The sequence below is a fragment of the Macaca nemestrina genome, chromosome 8 (assembly GCF_043159975.1).
Source record: "Macaca nemestrina isolate mMacNem1 chromosome 8, mMacNem.hap1, whole genome shotgun sequence".
NCBI lineage: Eukaryota > Metazoa > Chordata > Mammalia > Primates > Cercopithecidae > Macaca > Macaca nemestrina.
The window spans coordinates 64,059,309-64,077,820 of NC_092132.1; the positions used below are offsets into that span (position 1 = coordinate 64,059,309).

The following is an 18,512-nucleotide window of genomic DNA, read 5'->3' on the forward strand; positions in this document are numbered from 1 at the left end:
TGCCTCAGCCTCCCGAGTAGCTGAGACTCCAGGCGCCTGCCACCACACCCAGCTAATTTTTTGTATTTTTAGTAGCTCCAGAGAGAGAGAGAGGTTCAAAAATCTACGGTGCGCCGTAACCCTATTAATAAATCATAAAGATAAAAAACAGCTGTTAGAACAGGGTCACAAAGGAGAACAAGTACAAGTTTAGAGAACATTAAATGAACCCATCTGCCGAGAATGTTGTTTCTTATATTTTTGTGTGTAAAGTCAGTGAGTCAGCAAGTTCTTCATTTTTGTTTGAAAAGCAGCTGAAGAGCATAGCTAGTTCAGAGATCAGAAACCAAGGAATCCTGGAGAAGTATCCTGCAGCTTAGGGGCCTTTACCCAAAGTAACCAGAAAAGCTCTGAACCTGAAATGCTTACAATGAAACATGCCCCCACGAAATCCAGCTAATAACAGAGATGTGGTTTCATTACTGTGATTTTAATTTGTCTGTAATGGACACAGTCAAGGAAACAATCAACACAGTAGAGAGACGACCTATGGGATGGGAGAAAACATTTGCAAACCATACATCTGATGAGGGTTCAAAATCTGTAAGGAACGCAAACAACTCAATAGTTAGAAAACAAATAACCCAATTTAAAAATAGGAAACACATCTGAACAAACATTTCTCAAAAGAAGTCACACAAATGGCCAACAGGCATATGAAAAATGCCCAATGTCACTAATCATCAGAGAAAGCAAATTAAAACCACAATGAGATATCACCTCACACCTGTTAGAATAACTATTATCAAAAAGACAAAAGATAAATTTTGGTGAGGATGTGGAAAAAAGGGAATTCTTGTACATTGTTAGTGTGAATGTCAATTAGTGCTGTAATTCTGGGAAATAGTAAAAAGGTTCCTCAAAAAAGTAAAAATAGAACCACCATATGATCCAGCAATCCTACTTCTGGGTACATGTACAAAGGAAATGAAATCAGTGTGTCAAAGAAATAGCTACACTCCCCTGTTCATTACAGCATTATTCACAATAGCCAAGATATGTACTCAAACTAAGTATCCATCAGCATAGGAATGGATAAAGAAAATATGGTATATATGCACAATGGAGTACTACTTAACCCTGAAAAAAACCAAAAATGTTGTCACTTGTGACAACATAGATAAATCTAGGAGATATTAAGTGAAATAAACCAGGTACAGAAAAATACTGCATGTTCTCACCTATACTTGGAATCTAAAAACTTTGAACTCATACAAGTAAGGAGTAAAATGGTAGTTACCAGGGAACTGTAGTCGAGGAGGGAGTTGAGATGTTGGTCAAAGGACACAAAGTTTAAGTTAGATAGGAGGAATAAGTTCAATAGATCTATCGTAAAACATGGTGGCTATAGTTAATACCAATATATTATAGTCTTGAAAATTGCTAAGAAATGTTAAGTATTCTCACTCCCTAAAAAATAAGTAAGTTAATTAGCTCAATTTAGCCATTTTACAATGTATACATATTCCAAAAGGATGTGTTGTATGTGATCAGTAAAGATCATTTTTACTTGTCAATTAAAATTGTTTTTCATTTTTAAAAAACAGACATTTGGTTTTATGTCTGAGATTTTAATCTGTATGTAATGGACAGACTGAATTTGAATTATATCTGGGTTCTTGTGATGGTTTTATGAAAACGGATATCAAGATAGAGTGAAATAGGCTGTGTACACCACTATTGCAAAAACCAATAACTCAACATTTCTTTGGACTTAACAGCATGAAGATGGCCCTTCTGCATTGAATTAGTTCAATTGATATCAGTCTTCAGTTAAGTAAGAAAAGTTACTTTAAAAAACCAGCTGGCACTCATTTTTAAAATTGTTCGTTCCATAGCATTTGTTGTTTAAATGAATTCAGCAAGCTGCCAGCCTGTTCCTTCATATTAATCCTTCCAAGTATTTGAGAGGTTGCCAGAGCATGTCCTGACATTACAAAATCATTAAATAAAGCATTTTCAGTAACCAGTGTTGGAGAGAAGAGAAAAGGAAATGGGAGGGGAAGGGAGGGGAGAGAAGGATAGGGAAGGAAGAGATGAAGAAAAAGAGCAGAAAGAAATGGTCTGAAAGAAAGAGAATGAATGAATCAACTACAAATCCTACAGAATCCCTTCTGTTCGTATCTTTTTGTTTGCTTTATTTTCCTGTCCCAATAACATTTGTTAAGAATGTGTTAATATATTTTAAAGGCTATTATTTCTTAATATAACTTCATAATAATAACGACTCTTCCTAAAGCCTTCAATTTTAATTTAGGAATGTTAAGGAAAGATGGATGTCCACAGCAGCAAAATGGACACAAGTGCCCTTTAGAAGAACCAGGAACCATCTCTTCAGTGCACCAGGCTGAGTCACAGCTGCTCTTTGCTTAGCACGCTGATCAGGGGTACAAAGTGATGACTCTCTGGATGAACTTTTCAGACAGAAGGTCATTCTGTGGGAGATGCAGAAATGACAAAAGGTCAGCAATTCTGTTAGCTTTGTGGTTAAGTTTTCCATGGTCTTTCTTGTTAAGTAGATTATAGTGCTTGTTTTCTTCATTATCCAATTAAAGCATGAAAAACAAATGCTCCTTAATCAACAGAGACAGATGAAATATTCCCAAAACCCTTTTTTGGAAGAATATATTGAAAAGAAGAAGCTAATGGAGAAACATGCAGGACTAAATACAACATGTAAATTGGTAGCTTATAAATCCCCTGCCGTCGCCCTGATTGCCAGATTAATGGCTTTCCTCTTTAGACTTCACTGAAATAATTTTAATTCTTGCCCACCAAGCTGTGAAAAGCTGAGAGTATAGGAAGTAAATAACTTTTTCAACTGGTTTGATGTTAGTTCTCATATCTAACATACGACCACTCACCTTTGCTCTTGGTAAACAAGCAGCAGCAGATGAACAGTGGGTAGCAGAGTTTTCATAGCTACTTCTGTGTTTCCAAGCTTGAGTTGTTTTGGATTTTTTGTGTTTATATTTAAGCAGTTAGACACATATATTAAAGTATCAACTGGCTTTTGCTTGCAGGAGTAAGACATGGTATTCAAATGTCAATTTTACTGTCCACATCACATCATTTTTATGAGGAGATGATTCTTTCCCCTCATTTTAGGAGTTTAAGGATTTGTCCCAAGATTTAACTTAAAAATAGTGTAAATAATTGATTATGAGAAAAATTATTAACAGTTGCAGCTCTTATGTAAGAATCTTACAAAAATCTTTTGTATCTAGTTGACTATTATTCAATAATGGCAACAATAGAAATTATTTTCCCAAGAGGTTTATGACTAATTTTATAACAGTTCCTGCTCACTTTCCTGTATTTCAGTAAACTCTTCTATAAAATAAAAATATTTGGATGGATAATTTTCAAGATTAATTTTGCTACTAAAATATCTTTCTAATGTTTATATGGTTTAAATAGACCATATGTGTTTATTTACATTCTTCCTTAACCTACTGGCCTCCTTTAAGTGGCATCTGAAGCAAGATTTCTCTTCAACATTTATAATGTTTCATAATCTCTTCTTCCTATAATTATATTCCCACATTTTCAATGACATTATCCATTTCCATCTCTTTGGCATGAAGCATATATCCTGTTGATGATCCATAGTTAGGTCAAACCATCGATTAGTTTTCATTACCTAAAATGTCTCTCTCCATTGAGGCAAGGTTTATTTACTCAATTCTACATTTGCCAAAGAAGAAACATTCACGCTTCAGAAGGTGCAGCGGAGGGCATCCACAGTGTTCACAGCCATATGGAGACACTGTCATGTAAACACAGACAAAAAAGTCTAAGAGTCAACTTGAAAAGAATGTTTGCTGAGTGGTTACATTTGATAATTTGTTAAAAGTAAAATAACTAAAGTAGCTAATCACAGGATGAGTACAAAAGGAGTGAACACAACTATTCTGTAATAAGAGTGTAACATTAAAAGGAAACCACCTCATTAAACCCCATTAAGTGTACCCCCACGTAGTTCTCATTTCCACAGTCAGAGATCTCAAGCATCTTTTAGTTACTTCTTGATCAATATCAAACCAGTTACATTAGAAATACAAGGCAGTGATGAAGTTCAAAACAGGTAAATGTAGAGTAACTAAAAGGCAGAATTGTGTTACAAAATTCAGTCTAATACTTTGCTTCCAAGTTGTGGTATTGTGAATACCATAGTCTGTCTCCCAATATTTGTTCTCCCTTTATTTCAAAGTAATTGAATCTCTTTTTTTTTTAGTTTTGTAAATCAGATCTGCATTTCCCCATCTTCCTTGCTGCTTGGTGTGCTCATGTGATTATGTTCTGGCCAATGAGATGTGCATGGAAATTTCCTCTGGCAGCCTGTGGCCACTCTGTGTCTCTTCCTCCTTCTTTCTGCCTGGAACACAGATGTGATGGCTATACCATGTGGATAAGGGTACACATGTGTTAAGGTAGCCTGCCAATGTGAGACAAGGCTGAGTCCCTGGGTCCACCATGGATCAGTCCTGCCATCTCCACTCTGCCTTGCCCACCTCTAGACTTTACAAGAAAGCAATAAAATTCCATCTTATTTAAGTCATTGATATTCTAGAACTCTGTGATATGTAGTAAAACCCAGTCTCAACAAATATCACTGGCAAGTCAAAATGTAAATGAAATTCTGTAAAAAGTATATGTAAAGTCATGTGTGACACATCCAAAAACGAGCTCTGAAAATGGCTAGAAAGAATTCTAGTATGTTCCTAAACTGCAGGGTTGAGAGCCAGCAGCTCAACTCTGTCATCCACAAACCAATCCTGTGTTCTTAATTGGGGATATAATCCTGTTCCAGATCATTATAGGTTTGACTTTCTATTTTACTTCATATTAGCTTCTGAGGACTTTACACAGAGCAGCCTAGTAGCTAAGCCTAATAACCCAGAACTACCAAAATATCCATAAGTGATTCTAATCAAGACTTTTCCATGATTACCTCGGATAATGTCTCTTTTCCTGGTGATCCTACATATCAATAAAACACCTGTGAGAAACTGCTTCTCCTGGATATGGAGAGTAAAAATTTGACTGATATATTTCATCGATTAAATCATTCCAATTCAATGTCTTACTGCCAATGTTAGCAGACGTTCTGCTGTATTTTCAAAGGGGGTAAATATTCAAAGGTGATGGAATTTTCCACCACTTCTGTATCAATTTGGATCTGTCCAAGTCTTACTGTTGGTCATTGTTTTCCATTTCCTAAATGTCTCAGAGATTTCCACTGTTTATATTGATTTCCTTTGTTCACCTAAGGGATTTTGAGAAAAATAAAAACAGTCCACAATAATTGAAAAGCTCTCTTCCTCATAACCTCCTATCATTCTCTCTCAGGTTGACAGAGAAAAGAAGCCTCCATGAATATTTTAGGATATCCTTTATTCCCCTAGTTTTTCCGTCGTGCACGTGGAAGGCACCTTCCTAACTTAGTGTTGTTTGTATAAATCACACTTTGTTCACTGGCATACAGTGAAGCAAGATGTTTTCTTATTTCCCCTTTCGGGTAACTGCATCTCATTTATTGCCTGGCAGTCCCTAATTATAGTTTTTTTTTTTCATTTTTATCTTATACAGTAATGACATTGTCCATTTCCAGTGTCAAAAACTTACTTGCCTAACTTGGCATTAATTTATGATCTCAGTTCACTGTGTGCCATACACAATCATTAGGAATCACAGTGAAATCACTAGGAATTCCAGTATGTCTTTGCTGTGTTAGTCAATGTGTCTGGGTGTGTTCATGTTTCTGTAAAGAACTTTATGGTCTTCTTTTTCACTTTTAAGACAGAAAAGTGCATTCTATGCATATGCATTCCAAGTTTTACAGAGGAAAGCAAGTTTTGTAAATTTTCCACATTACATTGACTTATCTGAATGTTATGCCCAATAAGCCCTAGAAAATGCAGTTTCTATTCTGCTTATCCTTAAATACCTACCAATGTATTTGTGGATAATTGGCAAACCATTCATCAGGGGAACTGATCAATATAGGAAGCAAGAAAGAGGTTGCTGTTCTTTTTTAATTTGCCTCTTTAATTTGTTCTTCTTTGATTTGGAGTAGCTTAAGTAGTGACACTTGAAACACAGAAAGCTATCATAGATCTACAAACAAAAATACACAGCACAGACAGTAGAGCCATAGTCCTAATTACACAATCTGTTTATCATGCATATTATAATGCATATTCTTATTTTAGTAGTTTTTAGCTTTATTCTATTTTTGCCATTCATTTCAGGAGCTACCCCACATGTCACCTTCTACATGAAGAGTTCCCTTCGTTAAAGTGAAAAGACAGCCTACACAATAGGAAAAGATATTTGCAAATCATATATCCAATAAGTGATGTGAATTAGGTCATTCTTGTTACACCCAACTAAAACAGAGTCAAGAAGCCACCGGGAGAAGCACTCAGGGAATGCAACAGCACTCTGAGAATGTAATTCTCTGCAAGCCTGGATGCTGAAATCGCCTGCTGTAACCTGAAACCAGTTTTATCTCATGACTGCTGAAACAACCTGCTGCAACTCCAAGACTGGTTTTACTGCCATCACTCACCAATGAGAGCTTGCCAGCTCCCCAAAACTTGACTAATGCCAAAGAACTTTCTGGAAAACAATACATAACATTTATCTTTTTTATAAACTCCCAATCTTCTCTTTGTTCTTCAGATACACTGAAGACCATCCTATCTGTATGTATGTCCCTCATGGAATTCTTGTATCCCAAATAAAATGCCAAATTTAGAACTTCTTCTCTGTATTTTTATTTTGATTTCAACAGGCGTATGTATCTAAAATATTTAAGGACTCCTGCAAATCAACAATAAAAAGAAAAATAACACAATTTAAACATGGGCAAAGATTTTAATAGGTATTTCCCCAAGGAAGATATACAAATGGCTAGTGGGCATATGAAAAGATGCTCAACATCATTTGTTATTAGGGAAATCAAGTACAAATGACTTCATATCAACTAGGGTGGCAAAAGTAAAAAATAGGGACAATAACAAGTATTAGAAAGGATGTGAGTCATTGGAACCCTCAAACAGAGCTAGGGGAATGTAAAATAGGGCAGTCACTTCGGAAAACAATTTTGCAGTTTCTCAGGGAGTTAAACATAGAGTTACCATATGACCCAACAATTCACTTCTAAGTATTATCCAAGAGACATGAAAATATATGTCCATATAAACCCACACATGAATGTGTATAGCAGCATTATTTAGAATAACCAAAAAAGTAGAAATGTCCATCAAATGATGAATGGATAAACAAACATGGTATATTCATATAATGGAGTATTATTCAGCTATACAAAAGAACCAAGTACTGATACTGGAAACAACATGGGTGAACATTAAAAACATTATGCTAAGTAAAAAAGAGCCAGACACAAACACATTTTGTGATTTAATTTTTATGAAATGTCCAGAATAGGCAAACCTATAGAGACAGAAAGTACATTCAAGACAAAAAGTAGATATCTAAAGACACAAGTAGAGACTGCAAGTAGGTTGCCAGAAACCTGGGAAGAGGGAAAAGGAGATGACTGCTAATGGGAACAGGGTTTCTTTTCAGGATTGTGATAGTGTTCTATTATCAGATAGTGGTGATGGTTGTACAATTTTGTGAATATATTGAAAACCCTGAGCTGTAAACTTTAAACTAAAAATATATATATTTAAAAACCTGTGGCTGAGTGTAATGGCTCATGCCTGTAATCCCAGAACTTTGCATGGCTAAGGCGAGAAGATCACATGAGCCCAGGAGTTCAAGGCCAGCCTGAGCTGTAACAAAGTAAGACTCCATCTCTATAAAAAATTAAAAAATTAGCCAGGCATGGTGGCATGAACCTATAGTCCCAGCCACTCAGTAGGATTGCCACTTCGACCCAGGAATTCTAGGCTGTGTGAGCTATGATTGTACCACTGCCCCCGCAGCCTGGGCAACAGAGCAAGACCCTGTCTCTAAAGAAAAAAAAAAATTGCCATCTCACTAGTTAGAGACATTCAATCTAAGATGGGCGTGAGATATGGGATTGAAAGAGAAAAATAATCTGATAGATATGGTACCATGTCATCTGAAGCAAAAGGAAAAAGAAATCTTCCCAGTTGCCTTTCCCTTCCTTCTGAAGCCCTATTCTTTCTGAGGCTGCAGTGGGAAATGGAAAGCAGTATATGAGAGGCAAGTGTGATCAAGTATATAGCAAACTGTATCTAATAACAGTATATTACACCCAGATCTGTCACTCCAGGCTGGTCATGACAGTTATAGAAAGCAAGAGGAAAGGGAAGAGGGGAGGTATTTGCTACCTGGTATTAATAAAGATCTAAGGCTCATACAACATATCGTCCCATAGACATTTCATCCCAGTCTACCCAAACAAAATTTTGCCAGAAGTCAGACAAAACCACTCCATATGGTCTTGCTCTCATGACCCCTACAGCGGGATGCCTTGAACTAGACTTCATCATACATTCTTTGTGTTTTGAGATGGAGTCTCTCTCTCTGTCACCCAGGCTGGAGTGCAGTGGCACAATCTTGGCTCACTGCAACCTCTGCCTGCTGGGTTGAAGTGATTCTCCTGCCTCGGCCCCCCAAATCACTGGGATTACAGGTGCCCACCACCATGCCTGGTTAATTTTTTGTATTTTTTAGTAGAGACAGGGTTTTGCCATGTTGGCCAGGCTAGTCTTAAACTCCTGACCTCAGGTGATCCACCTGCCTCGGCCTCCCAAAATGCTGGGATTACAGGCTTGAGTCACAGCACCCGGCCAGCATACGCTCTTGAGTTCTATATTTTGAGGTTACAAGAGACCCTCTCACTCTCCTCTCAGCTATTAAGGCCTGATTGACATTATGCCATAAAGTAACTAGTTCTAGGCTGTTTTTCTTTGTATCTAATAGACCTATGGGTCTTGCAGGGAAAAAATGGAGAACAGTGCTGAGCAGCCAGGGACGAGCAGGCAGCTAACTGTGCTGAATGTAGAGCTGGAACCACAACCGGTAGTTACCAGTGTCTCACCCTCCTGCAGGCAGGATGCCTGAACCTGACCCACCACCTGCATAGTCTCTATAGCCACTCCTACGCTCTGAGCTGTAGACTGGAAATGGTTCCAGCCCACGTGCTTTTGTCACAGATGCTGCCATATATGGACATGCTGAGCTCTTTCCATTTAGGTAGCAAAAAATGCTGATCTTAATTTTTATTGATCTACGACAAAGAAAGTAATTTCCATCTTATATTTCACAGCTTGGAAACTTTACCAGACAGCCTGGCCTTTGAGACAAGCAGTCTTGACTCTGCTTCCCTTGGGCAACTTATATTATTAACTTCTTTGAACCTCAGATATTTCCTCTGTAAAATGATAATATCTAATTCAAAAAGTTGTTGTGTGGATTAAATGAAGACAACTACTACAGAGTATCTAACGCATGTGCTAGCTCATCATCTACTTAGAATGAGTGTCGCCATTATTATTGATGTTCTTATTTATTTATTTATTTAGAGACACAGTCTCATTCACTCTATTGCCCAGGCTGGAGTGCAGTGGCTCCATCCTGGCTCATTGCAACCTCCACCTCCTGGACTCAAGCAATTCTCCTGCCTCAGCCTCCCAAGTAGCTGGAACTACAGGTTCGCGCCACCACTCCTGGCTGATTTTTTGTATTTCTAGTAGAGATGAGGTTTCACCATGTTGGCCAGGCTGGTCTCAAACTCCTGACCTCAGGTGATCTGCCTGCCTCGGCCTCTCAAAGTGCTGGGATTATAGGCATGAGCCACCATGCCTGGCCTTGTTTATTTTTAGCTGCAAAGTTTCCTAGAGGGAGGAAGGCCAATTCACTAAAAATCAATTCTTGAAATAATCAACTTACAGAATAACCAAAATTTACAAACTGCCATTTTCAGCAGTTTCTATAAACATATTTTAGTTTTGATAACATGTAATCAAATACATTATTTTGTATATTAGCTAAACTAAACTTAATTGGCTACCTTGATAAAATATTCCTAATAGAATGTTAAAATGGTGAGAAATCCTATATTTACTGAAAATGTCACTCTGAACCACTTTTTCCATCCAAAATTTTGGCATTCATTATGTGACTACTGATTTTTTCAAGTGCTTTATTTATTCATTTATTTATTTATGAGACAAAGTCTCACTCTGTCACCCAGGCTGGAGTGCAGTGGCATGATCTCTGCTCACTGCAACCTCTGCTTCCCAGGTTCAAGCGATTCTCTTGCCTCAGTCTCCTGAATAGCTGGGACCACAGGCGCGAGCCACCATACTCGGCTAATTTTTTGTATTTTTAGTAGAGACGGTGTTTCGTGGTGTTATAATGAAATTATTTTTTCCAAAACGTAAACATTCAGCATACGCTGAAGTCTAGTTCAAGGCATCCCGCTGTAGGGGTCATGAGAGCAAGAGCACATTTAGTATTATTTCACCAATTCTTCAAATGGCATAGCAGCCTTAATTTACATTTTTAGCAAGAGATTTCTAATTTAACTAATTTAAATGTTAATATACAGATGATTCAAATTTCAATTAAAATTAAATTGAATGTTTATTAAATTAAAAATTTAAATTTAAAGAGCATACGATATAAATCACAATTAACCAGGGGTCCTAATCAAAGACAAAATCCCGGCATTTTGGTTTCTAACAAATTCATAAACAGAAAGATGGGTAGCAGTGTGCAGAAAATTTCGACTTAAAAATACAACCCTGCTCAAATCAGTGGAAAGGAAGCAAGGATGTTTAGAAGGGAATAGTTTAATGGATGAAATGTCTTGTACATCAAAATAATTTGATATATACTCAGAATCAATGTAAAATTGTAAAGGAAATATTAAAAAGCTAGTTAGAAGTCTGGAAAGTACTAAAATTTAGACCCTAAGTGTTAACAAACTGAAAATTATGTTTATTATTTTGAAACAAAAATCAGTATAAACTGAAAATTTTTCATTTGACATGCTAACTATTGTTCAGAAAACTATGTTCAGAAGAATATGTTTAATCATCATAACTATTATAGACATTTTTCTAAAACTTGTTAAGCCATCTTTTTAAAACTGTTCATTCTTATCAGAGTAATCCAAGACCTTTGTAAGGGAAGGAAAATCCATGATTTAAAATGCCTCTCCTTTGTTCTTCCTGCACCAGTTGGAGAGAGATGAACTGCAAGCACCATTCCAGGCTAAAATAACAGGAGGACCTCGTTCCAACCAAAACTGTCCAGATGCTGCTTGATTATAGGAAGTTCTACCCACATCTCACCAGCCACCAAAACAGAATGACTTTCATGCCTGATGAAAGCCATGAGACCCCTCTAGGGTCTGACTCTCAGGACTTCCACCTCTATTTCTAGGAAGTAGAACAAAGTTCCAGAAAAGAAAGCCAACTGCTGAGTTGAGCCTTGTCCAGTAATTACTCCTAGTTTCCAGTTAGGAAATGAAGAAAACAAGTAATTCACCAAGTGATCGAAATGGCCAAGAATGAAATTTACTGATTTACCAAAAAAACCCAAAAACATTAAAATGGTTTTAACCGCCTTAAAAGCAATGACTTAACAATGTTAAGAAAAATGTCCCAATATAGTTACTAATGATTAAACGTACTTCTCTGAGCTTAATGTAGTGTCCTTCCCATGAGAGGTCTCTGTGGTGAGCGGGCTTGGCCCACAGGTTCCACAGGTACAAGTAGAAGACAAAAGCTAAAACACAAGAATCAGAATCGCAGAATCCTGTCAAAGGCAGCACACAGAGGAGAAACTAGAGAGGTGTGGCCAGAAGGAGCTAGGAAGGTGAGGAGGCATTAGGCAGTGACTCCGAGTCTAATAAGGTCAGTCTAATAAGGTCACTAAATAAGGTCAGAGAAGAGGATGAAACTGGATTTGTCAGTTGAATTCCACAGATTGGGTGAGCAAACACTCAGAACGGTCAGGAGATTGTTGCAGGGGATTTGGTTGAGTTAAAGGTAGGAGGGTGGAATTAATATACTCCTTCTCGTAGCCGGCAGTGGGATTTTTCCTTCCATTCATTTACAGTTTGGGTGGGCAGCCCTTTTGGATGTCATTTCCTCTTTATTGGGTGACCTTGAAGGTCACCTAGATGAGAAGCAACAGAGAGACGCGTGGGCTTTGGAACTGGGATCAAACTTCAGAAGGGACTCTCTGAAGTCAACTTACAGTCTGCGAGACATTGTAACATTTACTTTACCTGCCCAATGAGCATCTGAAATATGAGGATAATTACACCACCTTCATAGAGTTACTGAGACCAGTACCTGAGATCAGAGATGGAAAATGCTAGAAATATCTAGTGCTTGATGAACAGCAGATGCTAAATAATCATGATATCAACCTCCCTTCCTATAGAAATTGTCCCCCTAAATGACTGCATCTTACCTTCGATATATCTGGCCTTTACACTTCCTTCAAGAAACCCGATCTCCCTAAACCAGGAAGTGAAACATTGGAGTTGAGTCATACTGTATGTGATTGAGTGCTTATGGTTTGCTGCCTGACTCCTTTGTTCTTCATATATTCCATCACTGACTTTCTTAATGACACACATATAAGATTAAACTTGTTTTATTTATTCGAAAAATAATTTTCCTTACTTATTTTGATGACTTTATAAAAACTGGCTCATAGGTCACTTTTCATAATTGCTCCCATTTGGCTGCCGGTTTATAATTTATAATTACTAGCAATGGCAAACTCTTACCTTTGGCAGCACATAAAAAAATAGCTGCCAAGTGCCCAGCCAGCTCTCTGTTAAGGCAGCTGCATTTCTGAAAGATACAGTGCCAGAGATCAAATGTTTTGATGACACCATTATAAATTTGGTAGCTAGTCTTCTAGGAGCTTCTAAGGAATTGTTCTCTGAAAAGTCTCTGAAGTCTGTTTCCTTTGTGTCTTTTCAGCCTTTTAATTAGGCACTGAATTACCCTCTGTAGTCTAGAAATAGGGACTCCCAGAGAAAGCACATTGGTCCTTATTGCATCTGTGCAGTATTTCCCAATCTGCCATCAATATCCCTGTCCCTAACATGCCCAAGGCAAAGGGTATTAAGTAATGTGTACCAAAGGCTGTGGCTGTGAGATTTCTCTTTAAGAATTTATATGCACTCTACAGGGAATTTCCCAATAGTTAATACCTCCGTGCAGTGGGTCTCAAAACTAGTAACATTATTGGGAACTTTTGCTTAGGGAATGAAAGGATCAAAATGCTGGGAACTTAGAAATGGTTGTTTTTGAGATGACATGTAAACTGTTAAGAAAGAAGCCTTTTCATGCAGCAGAAGGAAACATTTAGAAAGCAGAGAAAGAGAGTGCCTTCTACCAGTGAGCAGGAGTTAGGGGAGGGTTAGGAGACAGGGCAGAGAGAACAAATAGCACGTTACCAACGTGTACCCCCTCATAGTTCACTATTGAGCATTTCTCTGTCCCAGTATTTCTTTGTGTGTGGTGTTTTGTTTTTTCATTTCTGTATCACCCTTTGTGGAGTCATGTGGTTCCTCAACTTGAACATAAACCAAGTAGGGAGAAAAAGGAGCAGGAAAAGACCCACCCTTGTAGCTGTTCAAAGCGCTCTCATTTTCCAGAGTTTAGGAATGGCATTTTCTGAATGTATAATCTTTTTTTTTTTTTTTTTTTTTTTGAGACAGAGTCTCATGCTGTCTCCCAGGCTGGAGTGCAATGGCGTGATCTCGGCTCACTGCAAACTCCACCTCCCAGGTTCAAGCAATTCTCTTGCCTCAGTCTCCCAAGTAGCTGGGATTACAGGGGTGCGCCACCACACCCAGGTAATTTTGTATTTTTAGTAGAGACAGAGTTTCGCCATGTTGGCCAGGTTGGTCTCAAATTCATCACTCATCAGGTGATCCACCCGCACTGGCCTCCCAAAGTGCTGGGATTACAGGCATGAGCCACCGCCACCTGGTCTGAACGTATAATATTTTGAAATTATTTCCATTTAACTGGTTTCCAGAATGGAAATCACTTCAATAGTTTCAGTTCAGAGGTCAGCATAAAAGTAATTCAAATATCTGGAGTCTTGTTTTTTCCCTTTTTTCTTTTTTTCTGAAATAATGTCATCGTGTAAAGATAATAAAAGAATCTATTGGAAAATTGGTGATACTCTAAGTACCTAACACCTCCTATCTAATAACTTGAAAGTGCTTCCTTTTGAATATCATAACATAAATGTTTGACACTTTTCTGTTAGCCTAATAGAATACAGAGGCATTTCCAATTTAAAATGTAAGGTTGACGATTCGCAAGAAATACTCATTAAGTCTCACACTATCTCTTGTTTTCAGTATGATGAAACTCCCCTCTTTGGACTTACATAAGATCACCAAGGAACCCTTGAGTGGAGGAAGAAAATGTGGTTTTAGTTTATGAACACTTAACCATATAATGCCCTCCCAAATCAGTGTAGCTGTGGCGTTCCCCCCCCCCACACCCTCTCCACATGTAAGTTATTTGGCAATTGAATTGATAGCTAAATAAGATTCTGCTAATTGAATTGATAGCTAATTGAATTGATAGCTAAATAAGATTCAGACCTTGAAATCTAGAAAAGCCAGACACTATTTTAGCATACACTGCACAGGACTAAAAATATCTCAAGCTGTTATATTTGCATTACCATGAAATTGAATAAAGGAAGATCAAGATCTAGATATATGAGCATGTTTAAATATTATCCCTTAAGTTATGTGCTTAGTTTCTAAGGCATGTTAATCTCCCTCTGTTTTATCTGTAGTTGTGGGAGGTCTAAAAGCAGAGCCAACAGGGAGTGCTTTGTGAAGCTCAGCTCTGTGGTGTCAGCAGTGAGGGAGTGTTCGTGGGCCTCCTGGCCCTGACTTGGTAGGCAGAGCTGGAGTGCAGTCAAGACTGGCTTCTTTTGCATCAGGCCATTTCTCAGCCTCGCTATTGGCCTACAGAACAACTTTCTGCTGCCGTGAGAGAAGCCTATGTCTTGCTGGCTGGGCAGTACCTGGTGTCGAGAATCTTCCACTCACCGTCCAACTTGGTCATCATCACACCACTTTTACTATCTGACATGGCAGGCGCAGGCGGCTGTGAACACCTCAGCAGATTCCTGGAAGAAACAAATAAGATTATAAGATTGCAATGGATTTGGTTTTATAGCTCTCAAGTCTATCCAAAACCTGCTAAAGGCCTTAGTATTTGCAAACATTCAGGGAAAAAGAGAGAAAAAGAGCAAATTACCTTCCCTTTAGAAGAGGAGGGAAAACATTTGCTCAGATGCAAAGATAATTAAGAAAGTAGCCAAAACTCTTGGAAGCTGACGCTTTTTGACATAGAGAGTTTCCAAAAACAAAGTGTTACTGATGGCAACATTAATTCTTCTGCACCCCTGTGCATTGTGGAGTATTTCCAGGGTAAGGCCTGAGGCACTCAGAAGATAAAGCTCACCAAAGGATAATATATCCCGCCTTCCCTCCCCTGACTCTCTCCAGACATTGAAAAGAAAAACATGCAGGTTTTTTTCATCCACTACCAGCTGCAGAATATGAATGTTTGTTATTTGAGGCAGCTGTGTCTTCCCCTTTAAATCAATGGAAATCTAATGCCATGCAGTGCATGCCAGGTGGAGACAAATTCATCTCTTAGCATGAATGTCTTGCATCACATAACCCAAAAGAGTGCTTACCTGGGTCCAAGGAAAAATTAATTCTTCTTCTAGTCAAGTGAGGCTCCCCATAAGGTCTTTCTCCAACATTATACTTCAACTCTTCCCCAAGTCCTGAGTACCCTGGCTCTCTCTAGCCAGGTTTTAGTGGTCAGCTTCCAACACTGAGGATTTCTTCTGTCCCACCTGTCTGTTTCTGGGAGGAGCTGGGAAGGAGGGCAGCCCTGCAGTTCTGTGTGCGCTGAGAACGTTCACCGGTGACCTAGTACAGCCCTTCCTCCTTCCTTCTTCCCCTGCCTCCTCCTCCACTCTTCCTCCCACAGACAGCTCCAGAACTGCAGAACAGTTGATCACAATATTGCTGTTACCACACAGCAAATATTTCAGATAGTTTTTAGTTAGGAATAAAAAAGATCCTGGTTTGTGAGGAGTCAAAAGGCAAATTTTTGGATCATCTCAAATTATGGAAACTATTTCAAAACTGTACTGTATAGTGATGACACCCAGACTCTAGAATCAGCCTGAGTCCAAATTTTCCCCTCATTGTAAGACACCTTGAGAAATTCACGGAACCTTCCATAGCCTCAGCTTTCTCATGAGTAAAATAAGAATCATTCAAGAATTAAATGGGATAATCTATATGAAGAGCTTTTTATGTTCCTGGCACACAATTGTTTAATAAATATTAAGAGTTTTATTAAATCATAATACCTATTCTATAATTCTAATAATACCTCTTTACCAGTGATATCATACTTAAAAGGTATAGAAATTATTAATAAAAGCAAAATTCTCAGTAAGTTTTGGAAAATTAAGATTGAAATGAAAGAAATTAAACCTCTAAATAAAGTAAGTGTGTGGAACAACATGTCACAGTCAACACTTTCCTAGAAAAAGACTTTATACTTTGTAGTAAACATGAAAACTAGGACCTTAGCAGAGTTAATAAAGGTCAGACTTCAGGACATTGTATCTGCAGTCTTGGCATTGTCATTTGGGCATCGTAAACTCACTGACCTTCTCACAAACTGAATTGCTCCTACATATGTTGCAGTGTTGAACGTGCCTATTGGTCCCCAGACAAAGGGAAACTAAAAGGTATGACTCTTGACCAATAAGAAGCATCCTCCCTTTTGTAGTTCGAATTGTGTCCTCCAAATGGATATGTTTAAAGCCTAACAGTACCTTAGAATGTGACCTTACCTGCTAATAGGGTCTTTAAAGGTAATTAAATTAAAATGAGGTCGTTAGGATTGGGCCTTAATCCAGTATGACTGGTATACTTATACAAAAGGGAAACCTGAACCCAGAGACACGGGCAGGGAGGACATCATGTGAGCATGAAGGCAGAGATTGGGGTGATGCACCTACAGGCCAAGGAACACCAAAGATTGCCAGCAAACCACCAAAAGCCAGGAGAGAGGCATGGAGCAGACCCTCCCTCAGAGCCCTCAGCAGGGCCCAGCCCTGCTGACACCTTGATCTTCGAATTCAGCCTCCAGAATTGCAAGACAATAAAGATCTTTGTAAGCCAATCAGTGTATGGCCCTTTGTTATGGCAGCCCTAGTAACTAATGCACTCCCTTAAAATTCTACCTGTTTTTCTAACTATTCCAGCTGCTACACTGGGCCGCAGCCTTCACTTCTCTGCTTGCTATTGTGTTGGTGATTGCTATTGCATATCCTCTTAGATGCCCTTTAGCTTTTCTGTTGTTGTTCGTTTTTTCACCCTGTTGAGTCTTTAGAATAATTGGCATGTCTTATTTTGAGTCTTACTAGTTAAGGTTGAGAATCAACTCAGTCTGGAAACCAAGTGTTGGGCCTGGTTTAAAGTAACACGACTCCATTCTACCACAAGGGCTGCAAAGGCAGCAGGAGCTAACAGATTGGCTCAACCCTGAATGTCTTCAGAATCTCAGACTTTCACATTGATCATGATTCCAGCTGCTAACATGATCACCTGTTTGGCTTTTTCTCCAGTGCATGGACGAGTATCATAGAAGAGATTTGCCATGTTTTTCAGCTCTCTGGCATCCAACAACTGACTACAATGAGCACCCTAATTTTCCTTTGAGGGAAGTCTTTCACTATAAAATTCCATTTGAGATGTTCTCTAATCCTGACTGCCTCCTCCCAGGAATGAAGGGACCTAAATCCTACCTGGCCTTTTAGTATAGCCAGGGAGTCAGCCTGTCAGACCTCCTTCCTGAAAATTTGAATCCTGAACAAGGAAAACATAGTTTTTGGATTTCAGACTCATCCCAGCAGCTACACAAAGACCAGATGGCTTCTGCATCATCATTTCTGATGCCAAGCCTCTGCAGCTGCCTGGTAACTGCCACTATTCCAAGACATGCGCTTCAGCATCTTGTTAATACTTTAGCCCCTGGTATGTTTCCAACATACTCCCACTTCCCCCCCTGCTTCCTCCCTTCCTCTCTCCTATCCTCCCTCTTTTTCTCTGTTTCTCTTCTTTCTTTTCCTTTCTTTCATTTCTTTTTCTTTTTTTTTTTTTTTTTTTTTTTTCAGACGGAGTCTCACTCTGTCCCCAGGCTGGAGTGCAGTTGCGCGATCCCGGCTCACTGCAAGTTCCGCCTCCCGGGTTCACTCCGTTCTCCGCTTCAGCCTCCTGAGTAGCTGGGACTACAGGCACCCGCCACCGTGCCCGGCTAATTTTTTGTATTTTTAGTAGAGACGGGGTTTCACCGTGGTCTCGATCTCCTGACCTTGTGATCCGCCCGCCTCGGCCTCCCAAAGTGCTGGGATTACAGGCGTGAGTC

The 18,512-nt window shown here is 38.8% G+C and overlaps 1 long non-coding RNA gene across 1 annotated transcript; it reads right to left on the minus strand.

The window, feature by feature from the left end:
• Positions 1-450: 450 nt before the first annotated feature.
• On the minus strand, positions 451-16,038 carry LOC105483523 (uncharacterized). The gene is made up of 4 exons (XR_988364.3): positions 15,754-16,038; positions 15,098-15,177; positions 3,683-3,808; positions 451-2,474 (listed from the first exon to the last, which is right to left on the minus strand). It is a non-coding gene; the product is annotated as an uncharacterized lncRNA (long non-coding RNA).
• Positions 16,039-18,512: the final 2,474 nt, after the last annotated feature.